General features: G+C 47.5%; 1 long non-coding RNA gene across 2 annotated transcripts; it reads right to left on the bottom strand.

The window, feature by feature from the left end:
• Nucleotides 1–278: 278 nt before the first annotated feature.
• On the bottom strand, nt 279–26,865 carry LOC123569083 (uncharacterized). 2 transcript variants are annotated; one of them, XR_010581636.1, is made up of 3 exons: nt 26,751–26,865; nt 24,226–24,369; nt 279–509 (listed from the first exon to the last, which is right to left on the bottom strand). It is a non-coding gene; the product is annotated as an uncharacterized lncRNA (long non-coding RNA). The 2 variants fall into 2 exon arrangements; XR_010581635.1 differs by lacking the exon at nt 26,751–26,865 and adding an exon at nt 25,291–25,450.
• Between the last annotated feature and the right edge of the window lie 645 nt (nt 26,866–27,510).

Raw genomic sequence — 27,510 nt, 5'->3', positions numbered from 1 at the left:
CACCGAGCTAAGCAGCTCCAGTGACTGCCAGGGAGCAGCAGCGAACCAAGCACCAGAAATACCAGCACTTAGCACCAAGCAGCCCTCAGAACCTGCTTCAGGCTCCAGCTTCCTGCGGGTGGGTGGGATGAACGTTAGGCAGCAGACCTGGATAGGGTAAGGGGCACGTGGCTCGCCTCCTCATTGTACTTTACTTCTTGACAAGGACTCTAAAAGCACAAGACTGGGGACCTATTGCTGGAAGAAAACCACCCCCAAACACCTAGAGACCCAAAATGTAGTGTCTTAAAATAACCACCATTTTTATTTTGTTCATACATCTGCAATTTAAGCAGTGCCCAGCAAGGACAGCTCGCCTCCGCCCTCAGAGCATCAGCTGCGGTGGCTAGGAGATGGGAAGCTCTGCAGGATCACTCACTGATGTGTTGGGCAGTTGATGCTGGCTTGGCTGGGACCTCGGCTGTCGTGGCCTCTCCGTGTGGCTGCTGGGCTTCCTCCCAGCATGGCAGCTAAGGTCCAAGAACAAGGGTCTTGAGAGTCAGGCAGAAGCTGTGTCATCTTTTCTAATCAAACCTCAAACTCACACATGGTCATTTCCACCACTGAAGCCAGCCCGTATTCAAGGGAGGAGGGTTAGACTCTATTTCGGGATGACAAGAGTGTCCAAGAATTTGCAAGATATGCTTTTAAACCACCGTTCTTGGCAGGTTACTTGTCACTGACTACGAGCTGGTCTCCGTGTGCCTTAGTTTCCCTGTGTGCAGGTCATCCTGGGGCTTACACAGCTGACGTAGACAAGCCTCTCAGCACCATGCTTATCCATCAGGGGATATTTGCTATGGATCATGCAACCCCGCAGATGGAGAGGCTGGTTAGCATGATTGCCATTTTATAAAAGAGGAAGATAGAGCACAGTGAGATGTAGAGAGTTGTTTGAGTACACCAAGCTTGCTAGGGAAAAGATCAAAACCAGAAAATCATCTCCCCAGCCAGCTGAAGGAGTTTCCCAAAGTTCCTGAAAGCAGATAAAGGCTTTTGCTCTTTTTGTGGAGAAAACCATTGCCAAGAGGGTACCGGAGAAGAGTCACAGCAGGAGGCCTGCGCTGGAGCAGAGGGTCTGTGCGCCAGGAAGCCAGGGGGCACGGCTTCAGCTGGAAGATATTGGGAAATATGAAATATGAAGGAGCCAATATGAAATGCTGAAGAGGCCATTTTTTTGCAACCTTTTACATTTTGTTAATGATTTTTACACACCAGGCAGTGACCCTAATGCCCCTGAGGATTTGGAGAGGGCCAGATAGTGATAGCCAGCCCTGAAGTTGCAGACGAGGAATGTAGGAGAAAAGCAGCCCTTCTGCTGCTCTCAACTCAGGTCCCCATACCCCGGCTCGAGCTGGTCTCACGATGTCCACCGTTGCCTCTCGGGCCTTCAGGGACCGCCTAGTACAGCTTTCTCCCTCCTAGAATCTGCAAACCACCTTTGAGGAACGTGGCCCCTGCCATGCTCAGAAACAACCTAGGCATGGGATTCTCTTCCCTACTAGCTAATGGAACGTCCACAAAGCCCAGTACAGTGGCCTCAGCCATGTGCCCCAGGGCCTTGGCTTCAGAGAGGTCTCAGGGCTCCTGTCTTCCGTGGAGTTGCAGCCTTGGCACCTCTGGAAGTGGAGGAGACCAGGATCACTCTGGTGGCTCTGCCTAGTGACTCACCCTGGTGTCCTGGTGTCCCCCGAGGACACCTCTCCACTTGTCAATCACTGCCCTGAACACCCTGGCTGAAGGCAAGTCTCAGAGGTGAGTCAGTTACCTTCACTGAAGCGGGGTGAGTGTGGCCTCATGCTGACCAAACTCTTTCTGATTGTTCTGTGTCCCTAAAATAATTGCCCACAACACTTCCCCAGGGCCAAACCCCTGCCTTTAGAGGCCTTCCTGAGTCCAAGTCCCCAACCCACCTAGTAGGTTGTACACGTGCTCTTTGGGAGGGAAAGTAATGAGTTACTGGCTCATTCTTTTGGGGGGATTACATCATTCCATTAGCTAGTAGGGAAGAGTGTATTCCCCACCAAGTCTTAGCAGCCTACCCTACCTCAGATGCTCTTCTGACTGTGAACTTACCACTCAACCTTAAGTGGGGGAACCCAGGTCCTGCCACCAACCTGGGGGAACCTCTATCCCTGCCTCCCTCAACAGGGTTCAGCAGACATGGCCTGCCGTGCCTGCCAAGGCATTAGCCTGGCTCACTCCCTCAAAACACTTGCTCTGAGAGAACAGCTGCCATGTTGTGAGGAAGCCCAGGGCTCACAGAGGCACAGGGAGGGGCTTTCTGTGGCACAGCCCTGGCTGAGCTCCCAGCCATGGCCAGCACCAACTTACAGCCAGGAGAGGGAGCCCTCTTGGATGTGATGCCTTGTGAAGCCTCCACAGCTACTGCCACAGGTATGGGGAAGGCTCCATTCCCCCAAAAAAAATGGAACAAAGAAGCATAGACTTTCTGCCCCAAAAACTGCAGAGGAGGGGTCTCCATGGGGGCCTCTTATGTCTTAGACCCTGTGGCAGTTTCTGAAATGGCTCACAATAATTCCTAGCTCTAAGAATTCATACCTTTACCATGTGTGCATGCATCTAGGCATATTTTGTGTGACCATGTATGTGAGGGAGGTATGTATGTGTGTATGTATGTGTGTGTGTATATATGTGTGTGTGTGTGTGTCTATGTGTATGTGTGCAGGTATGTAAGTGTATAATTATGCATGTGTGGGTGTGTGGGTGTCTATGTGTATATGAATGTGTGTGGTGTGTGTATATGTGTATGGATGTACATGGGAATGTGCATATATAGGTATGTGTATGAGTGTATCTGTGAGACTATGTGTGTGTGTGAGTATATGTATGTGGGTATGTGTGCATGTGTGTTTGTGTGTAGATGAGTAAATGTGTATATATGAATGAGTATGTATGCAAATATGTGTATGTGTGTATGAGTGTATGTGTTTGTGAGAGTGTGTGTATGAATGCATATGAGTGTATGTGTGTGCAGCTATGAATATGTGTGTACATGTGAGTGTATGCGAGTATGTACGTGTGTTTGTGTGTGGGCATGTATGTGTGTGCACATAAGCTGGACCTAGTGAATGACAAATAAATAAAATGAATAAACATTAATAAAATATGACAAACCTGGCAGGATGTCATTTCCAAGGTCACCTTGTAAAAGACTGAGTTTAATCTTGCTTTCACTATCTTTTGCTTTCTCAGCTCATTTTGATGAAGCAAGCTGTCACGCTAGAAGGTCCCATGTGGCAAGGAACTGAAACCCTCTGTTCAACAGCCTATGAGCCAGCAGCCACATGAGTTAGTTTGGAAGCAGATCCCTCCCCAGTCGAGCCTTGAGATGACAGAGCTGTGACTGACACCTTGGCTGTAGCCTGTACCAGACACTGAAGCAGAGGATCCAGTTAAGTTTTGCTCAGATTCCTGAGCTACAGGATCATAGATATGACTGTTTTAAGATACAGTGTTTTGGGTTAATATGTTATATAGCAATAGATAATTAAGACAGATTTTAGTATCAATGTAATGTGGCAATAAAAAATGCCTGAGGCCAGGCCCGGTGGCTCATGCCTGTAATTCCAGCACTTCAGGAGGCTGAGACATGCAGATCACGAGGTCAGGAGTTCGAGACCAGCATGACAAAACCCGGTCTCTACTAAAAACACAAAAATTAGCTGGATGTGGTGGTGCACACCTGTAATCCCAGCTAGTCAGGAGGCTGAGCAGGAAAATCACTTGAACTCAGGAGGCAGAGGTTGCAGTGAGCCAAGTTTGTGCCGTTGCACTCCAGCCTGGGCAACAGAGAGAGACTCTGTCTCAAAAAAAAAAAAAAAAAAAAAAAAAAAGCCTGAAAATGCAGAAGTGGCTGCAAAACTGGACAGTGGATGAATGTGAATGGATTTTCAGGTGTGTGATACAGAAAACCTAAATTGCTTTGGACAAATTGTTAGCAGAAACCTCAGCTTTGAGAACACTGCCAGTGAAGGTTCAAGAGGAAGTGAGGGATATGTTACAGGAAATTGAAGGAAAGGGATTCTCATCACATAGTGGCAAAAGGTTTAGCTACACTGCTGCTTGCAGTTATGTGGAGTGCAGAACTTGGACCTAGCAAACTGTGTAGTCTAGATAAGAACTTCAAGGAAAATGTTGAAGGCATTACCTGGTTCTTCTTGCTGCTTATAATAACATGTGAGAGGGGAACGCAAAACTGAAGAAAGAACTGTTAGAAAGACTTGATGACACAGAAAATTCTCATCCTTTGCAAATAGCAAAAGATGCTAAAATTAAGAATATCTAAGCAACATTCAAAATTGTCTAGAAATAAAGGCAAGATGTGATTGTGCAATCTTTTGTTAAAATATCAGAACAGTTGTAATATCAGAGTACTACTGAGACACATGAAAGGCCCTTTTAAAAAATCATGTACCCACAATTCCTCTTAAATGAGTCATGGGGTCTATAAAAAGCCTCAGGTATTGTCCCTAATCTTTCTCAGCAGGAGTCCAAAGTAGAGAAGAACATATCTCAAAGAGATAGGTAACTGTGGCTTTGAAGCCACAGCTTAATTTATCTAATGAAGTGGGTTCCAGCGAGATTCATAGAAAACCCACAAATTGTTTGAAAAAATTACATCAGCAAAAACACTTCCACCTTTAACTAAAAGGGACAGAGCCAGGGCAAGCAAAATGAAAAGAGTCAATTGGACCTCAACGTTTGACTGTCAGGAAGGGGGCTGAGAGAACTAACTGCTCAGAGGCAAACATCTTTTGTCTTCCATAAAAAAGTAAGTATACTAAAAGGACAAAAGTAAGAGCCCAGAGGGTGGAGCCAAGAGCCACAGAGAATGATTCCCAGGCCTTGAGAACTAATCAAAAAAATTCCAATGTTTGCCCAGCTGTACTTCAGAATTGCTGTGGATCAGTGCCTCCTGTGTGCCTCCCATTTCCCCTTTTATAACAGAAAAGATTATACTGTTTATCCCATGCCTGTCCCTCCATTGCATGTAGAGTGAGTGAAGGGAAGGTAACTTGTGTCTTGAGTTCATGAGTATAAGACTGAAAAGTGCTGTACTTGAAGATCTGTACTTAGGCCACCTCATCTAAGGAGCCTCATTCATCCCCTGGACTTGATTTAAATGATGAGATTTTTGACTTTGAGCTAGTGCTGTAATGTAATGAGACTTGGGGGGGACCTTGTGGGACATAAATTATTAAGAGCCAGGGAACAGCCTAAGTTAGGCAGCTCCTGAAATGGTTCCCAGTGGTCTCCACCTCGTAGAGTTTACACTCTAATGATCCTTTCTCTTTGGGGAGGTAGCAGGGTGAACCTGGTGAGTAGCTTCTAATGAACAAAATACAGCAAAGGGCATGGGAGGCCACTTTCAAGATAGGGCCATGAAACACTGTGACTTTCCTCATGCTTGAGCTTGCTCTCCTTCACATGCTCACTTTGTTGAAGCAAGCTGTCATGCTGAAGAAATCCACAGGGCAAGAAGCCAAGGACAGCCTCCAACCAACAGCCAATGAGGAGCCAAGGCCCTCTGTCCAACAGGCAAGGAGTTGCTGAACCTGCTTGTAAGGATGCAGTATGCAATGGACTGAATGTTTGCATTCCCCAAAATTCACACATTGAAATCTTAAGGCCAATGTGATCATTTTAGGAGGTAGAGTCTTTGGGAAGTGATTAGGTCATAAGAGGGGAGCCTTTATGAATGGGATTAAATGTCTTCATGAAAGAAGCCTCAGAAAGCTTTCTCATTTCTTCTGTCATGAGAGGACACAGAGACAACATGGCCGTCTATGAACCAGGAAGTGGGGCCTCAACATACACTGAATCTTCCAGCACCGTGACCTTAGACTTACAGCCTCCAGAACTGTAAGAAATAAATGTCTGTTGTTTAAGCCACCATGTCTGCGCTACTTTTTGTTATGGCAGCCTAAACTGACTGAGATAGAGCTTCCTCTGTTCACACTTTAAAATGACTACAACAGGCCAGGCACGGTGGCTCGCACCTATAATCCCAGCACTTTGGGAGGCCAAAGCGGGTGGATCACCTGAGGTCGGGAGTTCAAGACCAGGCTGACCAACATGGAGAAATCCTGTCTCTATCGAAAATGCAAAATTAACTGGGCATGGTGGCACATGCCTGTAATCCCAGCTACTCAGGAGGCTGAGGCAGGATAATCGCCTGAACCCAGGAAGCAGAAGTTGCGGTGAGCCGAGATTGTGCCATTGCACTCCAGCCTGGGCAACAAGAGGAAAGCTCCATCTCAAAAAAAAAAAAAAGACTACCACATCACTGGTCAACACTATATATAAGGGACCCTGAAGCAGGGGACCCAGGTAAGCCTGTGCACCATTGTACATGGCCAGATCCCTGACTTGCAGAAACTGGGTGGTAATAAGTGCTGCTGTTTCAAACCATTGTGTTTTGGAGTATAATTAGTTAAGCAGCAATAGGTGACTAAAACATCCCACTTTCCAGGGGAATAGGGGATTTTCTGGGTACAAGGGACCAGTCTCACCTGTGACCCCCAGGAATCCACATCACTGGAAATGCTTATTTGAAATGAGGTTCAAGGGTTGGTCCTGACCTTCCCAGACTAGGACCAAGATGGTTCTTACGCATACTGCTGCTTGTGAATGGAGGCGAGGGCGATGGCCTCTTATTCCCCATAACTCCCCATCGCTCCTGTAAGGGCTTCTGTTACCACGACACCTTGGATCTACACCTCTGTCATGCCTCCCTGGTCCCTGAGAGTAATGCCACTGTCGCTAGGGATCTCAGAGCCCATGCATGTGTCCACTAGCAGAGAGGGGCCACCGCACCTGCACATTGACCCCTCAGCCAGACTGAACCTGGCAGGCTCCGGCTTCCCCAGGATGAGTGTAGGAGAATTAACGCTGTGGGGGTCTTTACGAGGTGAGAGATGCCCGGCAGGGAATTCCCTCCCTCCCCTGCCCCACTGCCAGGCTGTTCTGAAGCCCAATTGTTTTCTCGACCCATCTGAAATGCCCCACAAGAGGCACAGGTGCCTGTGGCCATGTGGCTGCTTGTCCTCCTAGGACACCCCACCCTGCCCCCACCCCTCACCCTGCTTCCCTGGGCTTCCGCTCCCCACGGTAATCACAGCAGCCTTTGCCTCAGGCTCTGTTTTCAAGCTGAAGATAGCACTTCAAAAAAGCCAGATGAGGCTCTAGGCCAGGCCAAGTTGGAGGCACCAACTGTGATCCGGCAGCGGCAGCGGGAGCGGGAGCAGCCACCAGAGTCTCCCCCGCTTCATGAGGCTCCTGGAATGCCCCAGCAGGAGTAAAGGCCCTGCATTCCCTAGACAGGGGTGGAGCAAAGGGGCTTTTCTCAGTGCTCAATGTGAGTCCCCAGCAACCAGCAAAGAGGGGATGGCCATGTAGCAAAAATTGACAGAGGGGACCCAATGCCCAGGGCCACCCAGGGAACCGTCGAGTTCTCCCAAGAGCTGCCTGCTCACCTTCTATGAGGCATGGGCATGGAGCTATGCTTCTGCCCCACCTGTGCTCCAACCGTAGCTCTGGCTGGGGAGGGAGGAGGGAGCCCAGGGACTTTGTGACACTTTTTTTCACCGTAAACTTCCTTAAACAAACAACATTTTGCCACGAGCCAGTATTAATTGAACCCGCATGCCAGTGTTCTCAGTGGCTGCCCATATGTGTATGTGTGTATAGAGATATGTAGGTGTGCATATGTGTGCATATACATGTTACTGCATACTTGTATATCATGTGTACATGTGTGTTCTGTGGTGTGCTTGTATGTGCATATGTGTATGCGTGTATACGCATTGTGTGCATGTATGCGTATGTGTGCGTGTAGTCTATGTGCATGCATGTATATATGTGCGTATGCACATAGGTGTGTGTGGATGTGGCTGAATGTGTGCATGTATGAGGGTGTGTGAATGGGTGCGTAGGTGCATGCCTGTATGTGGGGGTTATGCATGTGTGTGGGTGTGTAGTGTATGTGGATGTGCATACATATGCATATGTGGGGTGTATTGTGGATGTGCATGTGCGTGTGCATACATGTGTGCATGGGAGTGTATGTACATGGGTGTGTAGTGAGTGGCGTGTGTGCGCATATGTGTGTGTGTGTACAGAGGTGTTGGTCTAGTCCTCGCCAGCATGCTGAGCCGTCGCTCAGGGCTAGCAGTCACTGCTAGGCTATGTGTCCTGCACTGAATCCTCACACACAAACAATGCTCCCAATTAACAGATGAGAAATCCAAGGCACAAGGAGGTGAAGTCCCTCACCCAGGCCATGGGGACAGCTATACGGCTTGTGTGGTGACACAGACCTGTGTTGAGATCCCCGGCCTGCCACAGGCTGGCCAAATGGCTCACCTTTCCTCTGCCTCTCCTCGGTAAAGTGAGGACAAACTGCTCACCATGTGGGACCTGTGGGGAATCCGAGAGTTCTCGTGTCGCGGGAAGCTTGCCTGGTGTCTGGGAGAGCAAGTGCCCATCCTTGTTCACTCACGGGCACTTCCACACCTACTCTGTGCCCGGCACCACGCTGGTGCCATAAAACTGGCTCCTAGAAGCAGAGTTCAAGCATGGATTCATGTGATTTTTAAAGGGTTTCTTCCTGGATAGCACAAATGGAGGGAGAGATGCGGGGCAGGGAAGGGGAAGAGGCCAGGGTGCAAGTTCAGTAAGAGCCCCAGCCCCTACCTGATCTCACCTGCAGCATCGATCAGCAGTGAAGGTCTAAGCTGTGACGCGGTTGTTTAAGCTGCCTTGAACGGTCCATGGTGCTCATTGCAGAGGCCCTAGCAGATGAGGACAACCTCAGGCTCCCAGAGCAAAGGGAAAGCGAGGCCTCTCACCCTCCCCACCGGGGCTCCCCCGACCGGGCACTCCGTCTCCCCAGGAAGGAGTGTGGGGAAACAGCCCTGTCTACACTGGAGACAACCCACTTTCAGAAGCCCCTGTCCAATACTTTTACCCTTGATTTTTCAGCCCGGAGCATTTTATAGGAAATATAATCCACATGGCATTGAGTCACTGGGCCCAAGCTCAGCAAAAGTTGTTTTGTAAGAAATGTTTTCTATCCACCAGAGGCCTCTTTTCTTAGAAACAGGAAGTCATTTTTAGCCAAGAATAAACAGGCCTGGCACTAAGCAGGTTAGTTTTTCACATAAAGCCCGACGGACTTTGTGGACTTCTTAGTCATAGATCGGATTTCCTTTTCGGACTCTTTTCTGTTGACTCTTGACTGTTGAATAAGATGAGTTTGCACTGGACCTACTGCCCACGGGACCCCCACCAAGCCGCCATGAGAACATGGTGTGCATGGCCCAAGGCAGCAGCAGAGACCACGTGACTTCAGCAGGCCCAATGACACTAACAGCTGCCATTGACGAGGGTACCAGTACTTGGTGGCAGCATGCTGTAATCGTAAAGAAAATGAGCTGTAGATTTCTGAGCACATCTCTCAACCTCTCTAAAGGTCACAACCCATGTCTATAAAGAAATGTTGACAACCAACTGACAGGCTTGTTGTAAGAATTCAAAAAACCAGTGTCAATGTGCACACCCATCTCAGTGTAATGCCTGGCATGGAGCACATGCACGATAAAGGGTAAGTAATGTCACTACTGGAGGTCACATGAGATTCACCAACAGAGAGAACGGGGGTGGGAAGGGCGCTCTTTCACATTTGTTTTAATCCCTAGAACCCAGTGCTGTTACTGGCATGTGGTAGGAATGTCATTTACTATGCGTTGAATGAAAAGAATGAATGGGGATACAGATGCAGTCTGCCCCTAAATACTTGACAGCAATCCTGGCTACTTAGGCTTCTCCTTCCAAACGTATTGGTTCTTCAGCTAAGACAGCAGAAGAGGTGATTTAGTCTATGATTGTTACACTCGGCCACAAGTGAACACAGAAATAGTCCAGAGTGTCACAGGTCCAGGGCAAAGGACTAACATGGACAGTTATGGTCATGAGAAAGGTGGGTCTCAGAGGTGGTCTCGGTGATCAGATGGCAATGAAGTTCTAGATGCATTGAGACAAGCTCTAGACAGTAGCATGCAGTTCAACAACTTGTACCAGCATCCCCAGCCTCTGGCACTCATGTTTCTGCTCCTGGGGCCTCCACAGGTGCAACAAGCTAGCGGTTTGCTTGGACCTCTGCCTCATCTTTCTTCCTTTGTGCTTCAGTATGCGCATTCGCTTCTTTCTCCACTCCACTGTCACAGCGCAGAGGTTTCCAAGAAGATGCACTAAGGCTGAGAGGCGTATTGCTTTGAGATTAATCAGATAGAGTTTATTTCCCTGTCAAACTCAACAGAAAACTTTCATGGGTTTTTTCCCACTTTAGCATAGATGTTTCAGGTGATGGAACCCAACTGTGGGTTATTTAGACAAAGCCCTTGCTTCTAATCCATTGGAGGGGGGGAGGGGGAGAGAGAGAGAGAGAGAAAGAAAGAAAGAAAGAAAGAAAGAAAGAAAGAAAGAAAGAAAGAAAGAAAGAAAGAAAGAAAGAAAGAGAAAGAAAGGAAAAGAGAAAGAAAGAGGGAAGGAGGGAAGGAAGGAAGGGAGGGAGGGAAGGAGGGAGGGAGGAAGGAAGGAAGGAAGGAAAGGAAGGACAGAAGGAAAGGAAGGAAAGAAGGAAGGAAGGAAGGACAGAAGGAAAGGAAGGGAAAGAAAGGAAAGAAATGGAAGCAGTGACCTCAGGTGAGTCTGAAGAGGCAGGTTGCATTTGCCGAAGATGGTTGAACAACATCTAGCATCCCACTGTCTCTTCCACAGTGTGGCCTTGCCAGTCCCTGTCAAGGGCCTCATCTCTCCCAGTTGAATCTGGGCCAACTTCTGTGACTTTGTCAACCAATTTAAGCTCTGATTATTCCAAGCCCAGGCTATTAGAGGCCTTGCAACTCCTTATCAACTCTTGGGACCTGGCCCTTGGGCTGCTCCCTCTTGGGACCTGGCCACCATGCTGGGAGAGGCTGAGTGGAGAGGGCTCATATGGGCACTCCTGAGATTCCAGACCGAGAGGACTGCTGAAAGCCAACATCTTTGGCCAGACACAAAGACGAAGGCACCATCCTGGACATTCGCTCAGCAGAGGCTTCAGAGACTCCAGGTCTGGGCACTGTCTGATTGGATCCAAAACCTCACCATTGTGAGGATGGTGTGGCCAAGCCCAATCTACCTACAGCACCATAGGAGAGAATAACAAATTGTTGTTCTAAGCCACTGAGCTTTGAGGTGCTTTTAAATGCAGCCATAGTCAGCCAGAACAGTGAAGAGGGTGTCAACAGGACAACGAGTCAGTGAGAGGACAGGACTTCAGGAGTGATGGGAGCAGGGAAGGTCTCTAAAGAGGCACCGTGTAGCCAAAATGCAGGTGACCAGGAGCCGGGCATGCAAAGGTGAGGAGAAGCGTGCAGGAGCAGTATGGCAGAGCTGCTCAGGCAGCATGAGCTGGCCTGGGGTCGGGTGGGCAGCTGGGGAGACAGTGAGCAGGTCAGAAGGGGCCAGGGGAGCTGCCCATGTGGACAGCAGCAGGGAGTTGACCGGGAGGCATTAGAAGCAGTGGCAAGCCCGCGAAAGGCTTTAAGCAGGAGACCTTGTGGCCTGATGTGCCCAGTGGGGAATGGATTAGGCCTGGAGGGTAAGGAAGGAGCTGGGAGGCCACCCGGGTGCAGAGTGGGGAAGTGGTGGTGGCACCTCATGTCAATGACCAGTGTCCCCTGAACTGGCTGCTCAGGGGCTCATCTCTCTTGATGACAGGCCTCTGGATGGGGGCACTGGGCAGGACCCCATACTGTTCCCCATGCAAGGCTGACCCCACCAGTCTGTGCCAGCCTATGGCGACTGCTTCCCTAGGAGGAGGGACAAAGTTATGTTCTTTGATCAGCACCAAGCAACGATGTTCTGGCTCATTTTAAGGGGACCCAAAAGGCTCACTGGTGAGGCTCTTCCATGGAGGGGAGCAAAGCACAGAGGCTTCCAGAATGGCGAAGCTGAGCTCTCACTGGTGGCCTGACTACCAAACGCTGCTAGCACTGACTTCAAACTCAAATCACTTCAATAAAATGCCAGGGAGAACTCTTTCTAGAACAGTGGCTTTCGAACTTCTCTCTGGCTCCATAAAGAAATCCACGTTACTTTGGGAGGCCAAGGTGGGCAGATCACGAGGTCAGGAGTTCAAGACCAGCCTGGCCAACATGGTGAAACCCCATCTCTACTAAAAATACAAAAATTAGCTGGATATGGTGGCACAAGTCTGTAATCCTAGCTATTCGGGAGGCTGAGATGAGATAATTGCTTGAACCAGGACCCGGGATGCAGAGGTTGCTGAGAGCCGAGACAGAGAGAGACTCCGAGAGAGGGGGAGAGAGAGAGAGAGAGAAAGAAAGGAAGGAAGAAAGGCATGTTGCCTGTCAGCCAGCACCTCTAGACACGGCCGACCGCCAAGGACGGAAGGCTCACAATGCGGGCTTCCCATGGGCAGAATGCACTGGTGTTCCTCTGCTCTGCTCTCCTACACATTAAAAAAAACAAAAACAAAAACACTGGTCACTTCCCACTAATGGCTCTGAACCAAAAGTTTAAAATCCTGTTCCTGAAGCCCGCAGTGATGAGAAGGATGGAAGACCCGGCCTTCAGGGAGGCACCTGGCCCACACTGCGGCTCTCACCTCCCTCCGTGCCTGTGCCTCACCATCGGGCCAGATAAGCACCCCCTGGTTTAGGCCCCAGGAAAAACAAGGAGATGGAGATGTTCTTCCTCCAGTGATCAAGCTAGTGTCATCTAACCCAAAGAGGAGAACAGGAGGGCGGGACTTCCAGAGACCAGCCCCAGCCCCCAGCCCTCCATCACAGAACTGGTACCAGGTAGAACCCCCCAAACAATCCACACCCCTCCCAGCTCTGCCTTTCATGATTCAACCCTTCCCTGGGGAAATTTAACATGTGAAAATGGGCATTTCACCCCACACAATCCAGATGCAAATACAAGGGGGCACTGAAGACAAATTTTCAATGTAGCAACTGGGGTTAAATTTGTCAACAAAAACTAACTGCAGCCTAGATTTATAGTCAGTGCTTTCCCCGAGATCTTCCCTGGGGACCATTCAGCAAATGCATGTCTGCCAAATGCTTTTCAAATCTTCTCCAAGGTGTAATGTTCTGTTGCTTCTCAGATGACTTTTTAAAAAATTTTAAAACAATGCAATTTCTTGCGACCAAACCTTATATAAGAATGATTTTTTAATTTCAAAAATAATCAAGTTATATCTCTGAAAATTCTATTTCATTTTACAAGGAAGGAAACATCTTTTTAGCAACATAACACACATATATATGTTAAATTTTTCAAACACTCCTTTCCTAGCTGTTTGGCTTACCTATTCACATTTGTACAACTAACCTATTTTCATAATTATTAACACTCACTAAGTATTTTCCACTCACTAAAGGCTATAGACCTTCATTTCACTAAGTTTGCAGTAGCCTTTAAAGAAAGATGAACCTGGCCGGGCATGGTGGCTCACACCAGTAATCACAACACTGGGAGGTCAAGACAGGCGGTTCACGAGGTCAGGAGATCAAGATCTTCCTGGCCAACATGGTGAAACCCCATGTCTACTAATAATACAAAAATTAGCTGGGTGTGGTGGCACATGCCTGTAATTCCAGCTACTCGGGAGGCTGAGGCAGGAGAATTGCTTGAACCCGGACGGCGGAGATTGCAGTGAGGTAAGGTCACGCGACCACACTCCAGCCTGGTGACAGAGTGAGACTCCAAGAAAGAAAGAAAGAAAGGAAAGAAAGAAAGAAAGAGAGAAAAAAAGAAAGAAGGACAGAAAGAAAGAAAGAAAGAAAGAAAGAAAGAAAGAAAGAAAGAAAGAAAGAAAGAAAGAAAGAAAGAAAGAAAGAAAGAAAGAAAAGAAAAGAAAGAGAGAGAAAGAAAGAAAGAAAGAAGGAAGGAAAGAAGAAAGAAAGAAAGAAAGAAAGAAAGAAAGAAAGAAAGAAAGAAAGAAAGAAAGAAAGAAAGAAAAGAAAAGAAAGAGAGAGAAAGAAAGAAAGAAGGAAGGAAAGAAGAAAGAAAGAAAGAAAGAAAGAGAAAGAAAGAAAGAAAGAAAGAAAGAAAGAAAGAAAGAAAGAAAGAAAGAAAGAAAGAAAGAAAGAAAGAAAGAGAAAGAAAGAAAGAAGGGAGGGAGGGAGGGAGGGAGGGAGAGAGGAGGGAGAAGAAGAAGAAAAAGAAGAAGAAGAAGGAGGAGGAGGAGGAGAAGAAGAAGGAGGAGAAGGAGAAGGAGAAGGAGAAGAAGAAGAAGAAGAAGAAGAAGAAGAAGAAGAAGAAGAAGAAGAAGAAGAAGGAGGAGGAGGAGGAGGAGGAGGAGGAGGAGGAGGAGGAGGAGGAGGAGGAGGAGGAGGAGGAGGAGGAGGAGGAGAAGAAGGAGAAGAAGAAGGAGAAGAAGAGGAAGGAAGGAAGGAAGGAAGGAAGGAAGGAAGGAAGGAAGGAAGGAAGGAAGGAAGGAAACTCAGAGAATCAAGACATTTATGATTACAGGAAATCTATCCCAAAAACCATACTACACACACCAAGCTCAGTTCCTCTTCCCACATATGGGCAAAATGAAGAACTGTTCAATGAATCTTCCCCACTTAACAGGGGACATTTGAAGTTATTTTCAAAGTTTTGCTTTACACAAAAAGTGATATCACTGAGGACTAAACGCTGACTGTTTTTCTTCTTTTGCCCAAATTCCTACTTAAGGGGCCTGGAGAGTCACACTCTACAAACCATAAAGTCTCATCAGAGGGATTTTATTTAACCCTATATAATGTGGTGGCTTACTTTCCAACCCGACTTGGCATAACATCACATAACAAGGAAGGAAATCAAAATATTTTAACTCCAAATATATTTTGTTGCCATATCTTGAAATTGCCCTGCAAAGTCACCTCTTGTGGGGAAAAATCTACGTTCTATAGAGAATGCCCTTTCCCTTTTCCAGACCTTCTTCCTGATCCAAGAGAGAGTCAACTAAGAGTCTGGCACCTTTTTCAGTCTGATAAGAAACATTCACAATCTATTCTCTCTGAAGCCTGCTACCCTGGAGGTTTTATCTGCATAATGAGAACCTTGGTCTCCACAATCTCTTATCTTAACCCAGACAATTCCTTTCTATTCTAATGACAATTAGAAAACTTTTAAATCTACCTATAACTGGAAGGACTTCTCACTTCCCCCAACCCCTTCAAGTTGTCTTGCCTTTCTAGACCAAACCAATGTACATCTCAAATGAATTTGATTGATGTCTCATGTCTCTCAAAAATGTGTAAAACCAGCCGGTGCAGTGGTTCACACCTGTAATCCCAGCACTTTGGGAGGCTGAGGTGGGCAGATCACCTGAGGTCAGGAGTTGGAGACCAGCCTGACCCACATGGAGAAATCCTGTCTCTGCTAAAAATGGAAAATTAGCCAGGTGTGGTGGCACATGCCTGCAATCCCAGCTACTCGGTAGGCTGAGGCAGGAGAATCGCTTGAACCCGGGAGGTGGAGGTTGCAGTGAGCCGAGATAGAGCCATTGCACTCCAGTCTGGGCAGTAAGAGCAAAGCTCAGTCTCAAAACAAACAAACCAACAAAAAATGTAAAACCAAGCTGTGCCCCAACCACCTTGGGCACAAGTTCTCAGGATCTCCTGAGGGCCATGTCACAGGCCACAGTCACTCATATTTGGCTCAGAATAAATCTCTTCAAATATTTTGCAGAGTTGAACTCTTTTCCTCAACGTCATTTTGCGCAAGTCTCTCTAGAGGTAACTAGGGGTCAAACTGCATTTGTTACTTTGATGGAGAATGCCAAATGGCCTTTCTCAGATGGTGCATCATTTTAAACTCCCATTTTAAATATCAGTGGGTAGTGACCAGTGTTTTTGTTTAAACTATTTATACTAAGCAATATGTGGGAATGCCTATTTCCCTAAACTAGTGTTATCACATTTTTAAAACATTTCTGGAACTTCTGCAACGTTTGTTTTTTTTTCATTGCTCTTTTTATTAACTTTTTATTGAAGTATATCGTACATACTGAGGCATGCACAAAGTGAACCCATTCACGTAACATTCTTGATTCCTTTCAGACACTGTTTCTCCTAGTCACAGGGCAGGTGTGTGCTCAGCTTCAGTGGAAACTGCCGAACAGCCCCGAGATTGGCTGTACCAGTGTGTACCCCGCACCAGCAGTGGGTGGGGGCTGGCTGCTCCACACCCCCACCAACACTGGCCCTTGTCAGTTGTAGGATTTTTTTCACTTTGGCCAATTTTGTGGCTGTACATGAGGATATCACCTTGTGGTTTTCCCTGGTGACTAATGAAGCTGAACACCTCCTTTTGCTCATGAACATTTGGATTTCCTTTTCTGGGCAGTGCCAATGCGTCACATTGATTTTTTTTTTTTGTCATGTCTTATTGATTTGTAAGAGCTCTTTGTATATTTTGATTATGAGTTCTTTGTCAGATTTATATATTGCAATTATCTCCTTCCATTCTGAGGTTGCCTTTTAAGTCTTGTAAAGTTATCCTCGGAGGAACAGAAATGCTCAATCTTGGTGGAGTCCTACTTACCAACATTTCCCCTTTTTGCACCTTTTGTGTCCTAATTAAGAAATATTTGCCTGCTCCAAGGTCATAAAAATATTATATTTTTCAAAGCTGTATTGTTCGTGCCTTTTGCATTTAGAAGTGCAATTCATTCTGAGTTTGAAAGGAGGTGGGAGTCAGAAGAAATATTTTCTATGTGGATAGAAATTTTATTCCTCATTTATCGAGGGAAGAAAATGTTCCCTCTGTACTATGGTATCTTTTTTGCATAAATCAAGCATCCATACAAATAACCATACATAACTGTTCCTAGACCCTATATTTTGTGAACTAAAAATAAAATTCTAAACCCCTTAATGACTGAACAAACCCCGTCTTGGCCAAGGAGACCCCATGGAACTAATTTCCATGATGGGACAGGCAGTCAGACACGCCTCATTAAACTCTCTTCCTTTTGGGGTTTAGACAAAACAACTGACCAGCACTAATGTTGAAATAGAGATCGTAAGACTCACAGAACAGACTGTTTGTGGCAATAAAGTACCAAATTATAAACAGGACCTAAGCCCATGCCAGACAAGGGTTAAGTCACATACTCCTCCACTTAAAGAAAGAACTGGTCGGGCGCAGTGGCTCAAGCCTGTAATCCCAGCACTTTGGCAGGCCAAGGCAGGTGGATCACAAGGTCAGCAGATTGAGACCATGCTGGCTAACACAGTGAAATCCCGTCTCTACTAAAAATACAAAAAATTAGCCAGGCACAGTGGCACGCACCTGTAGTCCCAGCTACTCGGGAGGCTGAGGCAGGAGAATTGCTTGGGGAGGCGGAGGTTGTAGTGAGCCAAGATCGCGCCACTGCACACTCCAGCCTGGGTGACAAAGTGAGACTCTGAAGAAAGAAAAGAAAGAAAGAAAGAAAGAGAGAGAGAGAGAGAGAAAGAGAGAGAGAGGAAGGAAGGAAGGAAGGAAGGAAGGAAGGAAGGAAGGAAGGAAGGAAGGAAGGAAGGAAGGAAGGAAGGAAGGAAGGAAGGAAGGAAGGAAGGAAGGAAGGAAGGAAGGAAGGAAGGAAGGAAGGAAGGAAGGAGAAAGAAAGAGAGAGAGAGAGAAAGAAAGAAAGACAAAAAGAAAGAAAGAAAGAAAGAAAGAAAGAAAGAGAGAGAGAGAAAGAGAGAGAGAGGAAAGAAGGAGAAAGGAAGGAAGGAAGGAAGGAAGGAAGGAAGGAAGGAGAGAGAAAGAAAGAGAGAGAGAGAAAGAAAGAAAGAAAGAAAGAGAGAGAGAAAAGAAAAGAAAAAAGAATGAACTAGGTTGCAACTGCCACAAGGTTTTTCTCTTTCTCTAGCAGCTAAACAAGCTCTGGCCTTGAGATAAGCAGTATTAAAGCAATTACAACTCATCCAGCTCACAGAGGCTGAATAACTGAACGCCTGTTCCACCAGCCACAACTACACTACCGGCTCTGGCTGGTTTACAGAGGCTATGCACTTGAATCCTTTCATGTCCTGAAAAGACCTTTTGAGGTATAGGGCCTGATTGTAATACATTTAAGTGTTCAGTCTCAACCCCAAGGTAGACATGAGTCATATGTTACATACATGTCAGTTCTGCACACGTGCATGAGGACCACCTCATGAATACTCCTAGCTCCTCCTATAACTTGTTGAATATGCATGTGTATCCAACCCATTTCGCACAAAGCTCCTGCCCTAATCTGTCCTTCAGAGTGCCTGTCTCTGGCCTTGGCCGAAGGCAAGCTTCGTGGCCTACGGGATGGCCACACTGATGGCTGTAACCATCAGGTCTCCTTTCCAAACTTAGAGATTGTGTGATTTTTAAGTTAGAAATGTCTTTTTTTACATTGATCTCTTCATTCGTGTGCAAACATCACACCGTCTTAATTCCTCTAGATTTCTAACAGATCTTTCCTTTGGATAGAGTGAGTCGTCATTTTATTCTTCTTCCACAAAGAGTTTGGATTTCTTACATTTTAAAATCAGTTTGTCAATTTTCACCACCAACAAAAAAGCCTGCTCTTAGCTGGGAGTGGTGGCAGGTGCCTGTGATCCCAGCTACTCGGGAGGCTGAGGCAGGAGAATTGCTTGAATCTGGGAGGCGGAGGTTGCAGTGAGCTGAGATCGTGGCACTGCACTCCAGCCTGGGCCACAGAGTGAAACTCTGTCTCAAAAACAAAAAACAAACAAACAAACAAACAAAAAAACCCTGCTCTTTAAATTTTTCAATATAGCTCTTACACATTTCATGCGCTTAAAAGCTGTTTGTGTTCCCTTGTCTGAAAACTTTTACTAATATATTTTAATCCTTTTGGACTATTGGTCTTTTTGTTATTGATTTATAGGAGTTCTTTATAAATTAAGAAAATTAGCTCCTTGTCTACGATATGAGTTGCAAATATTTTCCCATGTTTCCATTTGTCTTTAGACTTGGAAATGCGTTGCCCACATTATTTTATTTTTATGTGTGTCAATCTTTCCCAGGTTTTTGTGTCTTTCTTAGAAAGGCCTTCCTTACTCCAAGGTTATCATTACAACTGTTTAAAAACATGCATTCGTACTGAGACGAGAGCAGCTGTTTTGCCAGAATGATGGAATGTGTGAAGATTCCTTCTGTTATGTATTTCCTCTAGTATTGCTATCACATATGGGGATACTATTTTAGAATAAATGCCATGGCCAAAGCATGGTATTGGTGCTTCTGAAATGTTCTAGAGCCATGTTACTAGCTATGGCATGGACCCCCCACGCCTTGATGATGACTAGGCCTAAAGACCCTTCACCTACAGAGGCCACTCATGGTATTGAGAGGTGCCTTAGCAACCGATAATCATTATTGTACCTTTTCTTAAATTTGACAAAGTAAAGGATTTGAACCGCAGTGCGTTCAGACTGCCAGCAGTTCACATTCTACCCCCATCTTAGCGGTGGGAGCGGGGGTGGGGGGGATGTAAATTATAATTCTGTGTTCTTTCTCATAGCAGGTCCCCCAGTATCAGGCCCCCAAAACCCGGACTTACTACAGTATCTACCTAGGAAGCACCAAATAGCATCTTGCATTGATACCACGCTCTTAGAAGAGTCCAGCTGCTGGATACAAGCTGGAGAGGGACCGTGGAGAAGATAAGGCTGAAGTGGGAAAGGAAGAGGGAGTGAGGGTTTGGAACGGGACGGTGCTGGAGGAAATTCGGTAATAAATTACCTGAGGACAACTTGAACCCAAAGCACTGTCTTTCAGAAGTCTACCAGGTCAGCCTAAATCCAAAATCACTCCTGTAGCAGGCAGCAGAATCAGGGAATGGAAATTAGCAGAAAACAGAGCTAATTCTGGCTCAACACCTGGACCAATTCAACCTGAGTGGTCACCCTCGGAAGAAACCCTTACTGGCCTCCACTGCCTGGGGGGCCAGCTGAATCTCCAAACTGGCTAATGCAGATGGAGGTGGCCTCAGCCACAGGGCATCAGCAGCCAGGCCTGGACGCCCCCACACAGAGCAGCCCTGAGCTCACCCACGCCAGGCACTGGGCAGTCAGACTGCCCTGGGGACTGCAGAGTCAAGCTCCCCTATCCGCCCCTGGCCCCACATGGCCCCTCACAGCCCATCAGGGACTCTCCCAACGTTTGTGTAGCAACCTTATCAGGGTTTTTCCAAGAAAGGCTCCTTCAGCTTTGCCTGGGGAAATTACAGAGCAGTGGGTGGGAGGTGGACGGGGGGGCCACTTCCAAACAGCCTTGCGTGTTCTGCAACAAGCCTCTCACCGCTTCCTGCTTTTCTCAGCGTTACAGAAAATGCCTCTCTAATTTCGGCTGTGGCTCCAACAGTAACTCAGAAAGAAGGCAAGACACTGACTGGACAAGTAGCTGCAGGGCTCTTAGAGGTGTGCACTCCATTTACAAATTCCTATTTAAAAAGAATTTGCATGTGAATGAGGTTCAGGGCAGATACAAATCAACCTTAAAATAGTTGAGGGCCACTAGCTCAGGGCTCCAGGTCACCAGGCGGATGGAAATACTCAGCCCCCTCCATTCCTGAAGGTTCCTAATGAAACTTAAGAAGTCTAGGTCTTTCTTCCCCGCTTTCAAAAGATGTGAAAAGCCTCACAACATTGGAGAGTCCCTAAGGCTAGCAAATGTGAATGTCAGTGTAAACTGCAGGTGTTGAGTTTATCTTAGTTTATCTTGTATCATCTGCAAGCCTGGTTTCTAAAGGTCAGTTTTCTGACAGAGGAGGTGAGTCTTTGTTTTCTAACCAGAGACATTCAATGAATTCTTTTTTAAGTTCTCTTGCCCATTTAACATGCAAATGCTACAGAATAATTTGCCATATTGTAAATTGTGAGGTAGGGGCAAGAAGCAGGGATTATTTCTGGATCGAGGGATTGTTGCAGTCTCACTGTCAATGAAGAGGCGCCAAGGGATCAACACACACTCACATCCCTGTATTTTCTGCATTTTATTTTATTTTATTTTACTATTTTTAAATTTGATTTTATATTTTTGAGACAGGGGCTTGCTCTGTCGCCCAGGCTGAAGTGCAGTGCCATGATCTCGGCTCACTGTGACCTCCACCTCCCAGGTTCAAGTGATTCTCGTGTCTCAGCCTCCCGAATAGATGGGAGTACAGGCACGCGCTACCGTGCCTGGCTAATTTTTGTGTTTTTGGTAGAGATGAGTTTTCGCCATTTTGCCCAGGCTGGTCTTGAACGCCTGAGCTCAAGCGATTCTCCCGCCTCAGCCTCCCAAAGTGCTGGGATTACAGGCATGAGCCACTGTTCCCGACCCCTGTATTTTGTTTCTTTAAGAGACAAGAAAGAGCTAGAGGTGGACACTCAGACCTTACATGGCAATTCTCCTGGCCTCTTGTGTGCAAATCACCAGACAGAACTCTCTGGAGAGGGATGCGGGTACACCAGGGCCCTTCCAGCTAATAAAGAAAGCTGAAAATAAGAGACATGAACAAACACACTAGAGAGAATGGTGCAACATGAAGACACCTTGGCTGCAACTGAAGAAGGTGATGTATGTCCACGGGAGGACAGAGAAGGGCAGGGGGCTGCACGTCCCCTGGAAAGGGCTGTGGAGTAGGTGAGGCTAGAGTGGGATTGGGAGAAGAGGAGTGAGGGTTGAGGGTTTGGAAATGGTTGGTCCTGGAGGGAATTGGGTAACAGGATGACCTGAACCCAAAGCATTGAATGTGCCAGAGAAAGAGGAAGACTGAGTGAATTCAAAGCAGGCAAAGTGAGCACATCAAAGCGAAAAGAAGTGACTGAACATAGCTCAAGTCCCAGCGGCCAAGGGGCCACTGTCCTACTGGGACTGGATTGTCACTGAGAGAGGAGAGAAAGTATGGACTTTGGGACTATGACCCTTGGCTTCCGTCAGGAGTGAGCATCTGAAGCAAACAATGCCTCTAAGGGAGATGGTAGCCACTAAGTTGGTGACATGTTCTACGTCAGACTAGGAGAGCCTGGCGGGCAGGCCTGAGAAAAAATTCAAGCTGATAAGTCACTAGGCAGATGTTCTAAGAATCCAGGGCCTGTTGCTGGAATGAGCTGGAAATTTCTCATGAGACCCACATGCAAAAGTTGACCTCCTGTTTTACCAAAATGGAAAATGTGCCTTGCTCCCATAAATGCTTTAGCGGGGGACATCTCTGACCTTTTTCATTCAACTGACCATGAGTTCATGACACAGGGACATTTTTGCCAAGCACTGCTGAAGCCACCCATACATATGGCCCCTCACGGTACAGAGTTTGCCATGAAGAGATGAAAATCGGTGCCAAGGGAAGTCAGAAAACACGGAGGGACTTCCCCTACTCCAAATTACATCCAGGATTACAAAGGTGGCTTTTGTCTCTATCAAGAGGAGCATCCATGGAGACTAGAACCCTGCTACTCAAAGTGTGGCCTGTAGACCAGCAGCCTCTCCCAGGAGCTGGGTAGCAAGCCAAACCCTCAGGCCCCACCCCAGCCCTGCTGCGTCAGAGCCCTCATTCCTGCCAGCTTCCCAAAAGACTATAGCATCCCCATTTAATCCGGAACATAATTGACCCGGAGCGATACCCAAGCTCTTTCTGCCTGGGAAGAGAGCAGGAATCAAACAGGGGGTTTTAATCCTGGTCTGCACCCCTCCTGAGTCCCAGATAGCGTGGCACAAGCAGCCCAGCCTTGCCCATCCCTGGGAGCCTCCAAAGAGACTCTGAGCTGGGCAGTCACTGACCAAGGCTGTGTCCATCAACTGTCCCATGGCTCTTCCCAACAATGAGCTCAGTTAAAAACCCTGAAGTCAGGCCAGGCGCAGTGGCTCACGCCTGTAGTCCCAGTACTTTGAGAGGTCAAGGCGGGTGGATCACGAGGTCAGGAGTTCAAGACCAGCCTGGCCAACATGGTAAAACCCCATCTCTACTAAAAATACAAAAATTAACCAGGCTTGGTGGCACATGACTGTAATCCCAGCTACTCAGGAGGCTGAGGCAGGAGAATCGCTTGAACCCAGGAGGCGGAGGTTGCAGCAAGCTGAGACTGTGCAACTGCACTCCAGCCTGGGCAATAAGAGCGAAACTCCATCTCACACACACACACACAAAAAAAACCTGAAGTCAAGGGAGCTGCCCTGGGCTGAGGTCCTTGGACTGCCATGGGCTCTCCCTGCCCACACCTGCTCACTGCCCCTCTCCCCTCACTGTGGAGGCCGGCAGCTGCCCAGGCTCACCCGAGTCTGAGCCTGGGCAGTTACTAATGTAAAATGATGGCTCATCTGGGCTGTGAAGGGCAGGTGGTTGCAGGCAGCTGTGTGGGTTACCCTTGTGTATGCAGTGCCGTTGCTGCCTGTGTTCCAGACACAGAGGAGAGGAGCTCATCGGTCATTCCATGGTGACCCAGTCCCCTGTGATAGGAATCCCACAGCAGCAGGCACAGCTAACACCCCACTCTTAGGGTGCAGAACACGGCTCCTGATGCCCTGTGGAATTTGACGAAGGCACCTTAAAATAAAATGTGTCATCTCAAAGGAATTTTCTCCAAATTTGGGACCGTAGGCCCCGGCTCTCAATCTCCAAAGATTCTGAAAATTCAGACTAGTCTCTCTGATTTCCTGCTCTTTTTAAAATAATAGAATCCAGATTGGCATAACCCCTTAAACCAGCCAGGATTTTTGACAAGATTTTTTGTTTGTTTGTTTCTTTGTTTGTTTTTGAGACGGAGTCTCGCTCTCTCGCCCAGGCTGGAGTGCAGTGGCGCGGTCTCTGCTCACTGCAAGCTCCGCCTCCCGGGTTCACGCCATTCTCCTGCCTCAGCCTCCTGAGTAGCTGGGACTACCGGTGCCCGCCACCTCGCCCAGCTAATTTTTTGTATTTTTTAGTAGAGAAGGGGTTTCACCGTGTTAGCCAGGATAGTCTTGATTTTCTGACCTTGTGATCCACCCGCCTCAGTCTCCCAAAGTGCTGGGATTACAGGCATGATCCACCGCGCCCGGCCTTTGATCAGTTTTAAAATACACTCAATTATTCTAAAAAGTGCCAAATATACAAATTTTTACGTCTGCAGAGTCCAATAAAACTTCACTCACCTGACTGTTTAGAATGTGAGCATCAGTGCGAATGGCAGGGTGAGAATCTATTACAGCTTCTCCTGCCTGCATTCTGGAAGTGCAGTGGGCCTCTGCATGGGCATGGACTCAGGTCCCGAATGCTGCAGTCCATGAAGACCTGCGCTGTACGCAGGGAAAGACCATGACAAACTTGATTAGGGTGGGTCTGTGGGTACCAGGTCCTTCCTTTATGGTCTCCCCGAAGTCCCCACTCCTGAAAATGAGTTCAGGGATACCTGGGAACTGCGTCCACACCAAATAAGCCCAACAAAACTGCTAGCCCTCCCACAGCAGAAACATTTCTCAGAGCACATGAGTCAGTAAGCACAGTCGCCACTGTTTATCAGATGCTTAGAGCAGGTCAGTCATTGTTCCGGACTGTCATTGACAGAAGTCATTTTCAAAGCACCACCCAGGAACATGTAAAAATGCAAATTCCAGGTCCCATCCCAGACCTGCTGAATCAGGATCTCCTGGGCTGAGACCCAGCAACCTGGCTTTTAAGAAACCTCTGAATGGTTGTGGTTCTTGCTAAAGTTTAAAGACCACCAGCCTTCATCATCCCATCTCTGTGATTCGAGTGTTTTATTGCAGAGCACAGAAAAGTGGGAGATATGAAAAGTCAAAAAGCTCAGTGCAACTGTATGAGTCAGGGCTCTCCAGAGGAAAATAGCCAGCGAAGTGTGTATAGAGAGAGAATCTAGAGCACTTTGCTCACATGAATACAGAGACTGGCAGAGATGGTGGGCCACAGGCTGGAGCTCCAGGAGAGCTGACACTGCGGGCATCTGAAGGCTGTCTGCCAGTGGTACAGAGAAGTCCAAAGCAACTGTCTCCTCCTGGGCAAGATCAGCCTTTTGCTCTATTCAGGTCTTCAATGAACTGATGAGGCCCACACGGGAGGACAATCTGCTTTCCTCACAGTTCACTGATTTAAAATTACCTTCACAGAAACACCCAGGAGAATGTTTGACCAAATATCTTGGCACCCCATGGCCCAGCCAAGTTGACACATACAATCCACCATCACACAGGTCCACATACCCGGCCAGTAGGGAAGCCAGGATGGCAAGCCCGCCAGGCCTGGTACCCTAGCAGCTGCTGCTAGTGACACCACCAGCTCATCCAAGCAGGCCTTTCATGTCCAGGTCACTGTGGTGGTGAAGAAGGCACAGCAGAGTGGAAAGGGCCCAAGCTTTGCCCACAGTAGAACCTGGACTTCAGTCCTCTCTGCCACATGCCGTCAGTATGATCAAGCATACTGGCTATTCTCTGAGCATCAGTCTTCCCCATTGTGAAATGGGCCTGCACCCTCTGCACCTAGAGGAAGGGGAAATGTCAGCAGCTTTCATCAGCACCCAGGAAGTGGAGGGGAGTTCCTTTCCATCCCAGTTTTCTGCACTGAATGTCGCTTTTCACAGGAGCAGCTGGTAGGTTAGAGAAATGACTGCCTTGCTGGCACCACTAGGGAGGGCATAGGCATTGCCAACCTAAGTGACATGCAAATTTCACCAGGGACCTCGTGGGGTGACCAAGCTTTCCAGAATTTAAACTATAGCCACTTTATCAGGTCTTCTTTTAGTAGAACCTAGAACCAGAGACCATCTAAAGGTATGGCGCTTGCCTCAGGGCTACAGCCTGTCAAGGTCCCAGGTGTCATGTTTAAAAGTGACAGAGACAGCTGAGTGTGGTGGCTCATGCTTGTAATCCCAGTACTTTGGTAGTCTGAGGCAGGTGGATCATGAGGTGAAGAGATCGAGACCATCCTGGCCAACATGGTGAAACCCCATCTCTACTAAAAATACAAAAAATTAGCTGGGCATGGTGGCGCGCACTTGTAGTCCCAGCTACTCAGGAGGCTGAGGCAGGAGGATCGCTTGAACCTGGGAGGTGGAGGTTGCAGTGAGCCAAGATGGCACCACTGCACTCCAGCCTGGCAGCAGAGCAAGACTCCGTCTCAAAAAACAACAACAACAAAAAACAAAAGTGACAGAGACTATAGGTCACAAAGGATCAAAATAGGACTGAACGTCCAAATGGAACTAAAACCTGGTGAATTCTTTTTTAAGTCAATTAAGTTGCAATTAATTTAATTTTCCAGTGCCCTGTTACAGGTAGTTATAAACTCAAATTAGCTTCAACTGGGTCAAAATACTTGCAGACAATTTAACAACTAGCAGAGGTTTGAGAAACTATAGCATTTACCCTCAGGGGCAAGACGTTCATAAGACAGTCCTGCTATCCTCAGCCCAGGAGCCTAATCCCACTATAGCCAAGAACAAAAGGGATCTGGATTCGGAGCCACTCCGAATTGCTTCGCATTTGCATTAATTTGCATATCACCTTCCAGCAGCTCCCACCCCAGCTGAATCAAAGGAACCATGGAGTGCTGCATTCTTAAAATTAAGCTGCAGGCTGTGTCTCTGGCATGATATGTCTGCAGATTTTCAGGTTGATTACATGGATCACATCAGTTTAGCAAAGTGAACACGGGGAGACAATACCTTTGCTGGGAGCTGCAGAACTTCCAGGGCTGTCCCACAGCAGGGAGCAGCTGCAGGCTGGGTGGGCTTCAACCCCTTCAGGGCAGAGCTGGCTCCATAGCCGGCCCCTGATCCCACCCTTTGGGGCCTCCACCCCCTCCCATATCCCCCTTGTAACTGGAATGGGTAATCTCATTGGCTGCAGAGCCCGGGGATTTACATAAGAACACCTTATTCCAAAGCCATCATTTGCCCTACCGTCTGAATCCTAACATCTCAGAGACACTTAGCAAAATCAAGCTTTCCTAAAAATAGATGCTCCACATTAGATGGCACATATTAGCCCTCATTAAGCCTCTTACTGAGAAAGCCCTTAAACCTTTTTATACAAGTTCCGCCTATCCAACCTCCCTTTCACTGTTCAAGCCTGAGCCAATAGACCCCGAAATCGCTTTTCCTATTCCCCGTCTCTGCAGCTCCCAGATGCCCCGGTGTGAAGCAGGACACACAATGAGGGCCGCAGGGGCAGGGAGAACATTTTAGAGCTTCTCTTAATATTTTTTTTCATCTCTTACATGGATGAAGAGTATGTTCAAAACAAGGTTTACTGATGGAGTACAGGATCCACTAGAGACAAACTGGGGAGCCTGTGCAAGGTGTGGCACCTCGGTGCCTCAGCCTCCACACCTGCTGCCTCGCAGAACCTTCCAGCCATGGCTCCTTAGCATCGCTGACTTTCCACGACACATTTCCATTGCTCATCTTCATCAAGGTTCATCTT

Source organism: Macaca fascicularis, chromosome 15 (genome assembly GCF_037993035.2).
Source record: "Macaca fascicularis isolate 582-1 chromosome 15, T2T-MFA8v1.1".
NCBI classification, from domain to species: domain Eukaryota; kingdom Metazoa; phylum Chordata; class Mammalia; order Primates; family Cercopithecidae; genus Macaca; species Macaca fascicularis.
The sequence above is the reverse complement of the archived record's forward strand: the minus strand, read 5'-3'. Positions and strand labels throughout refer to the sequence as shown.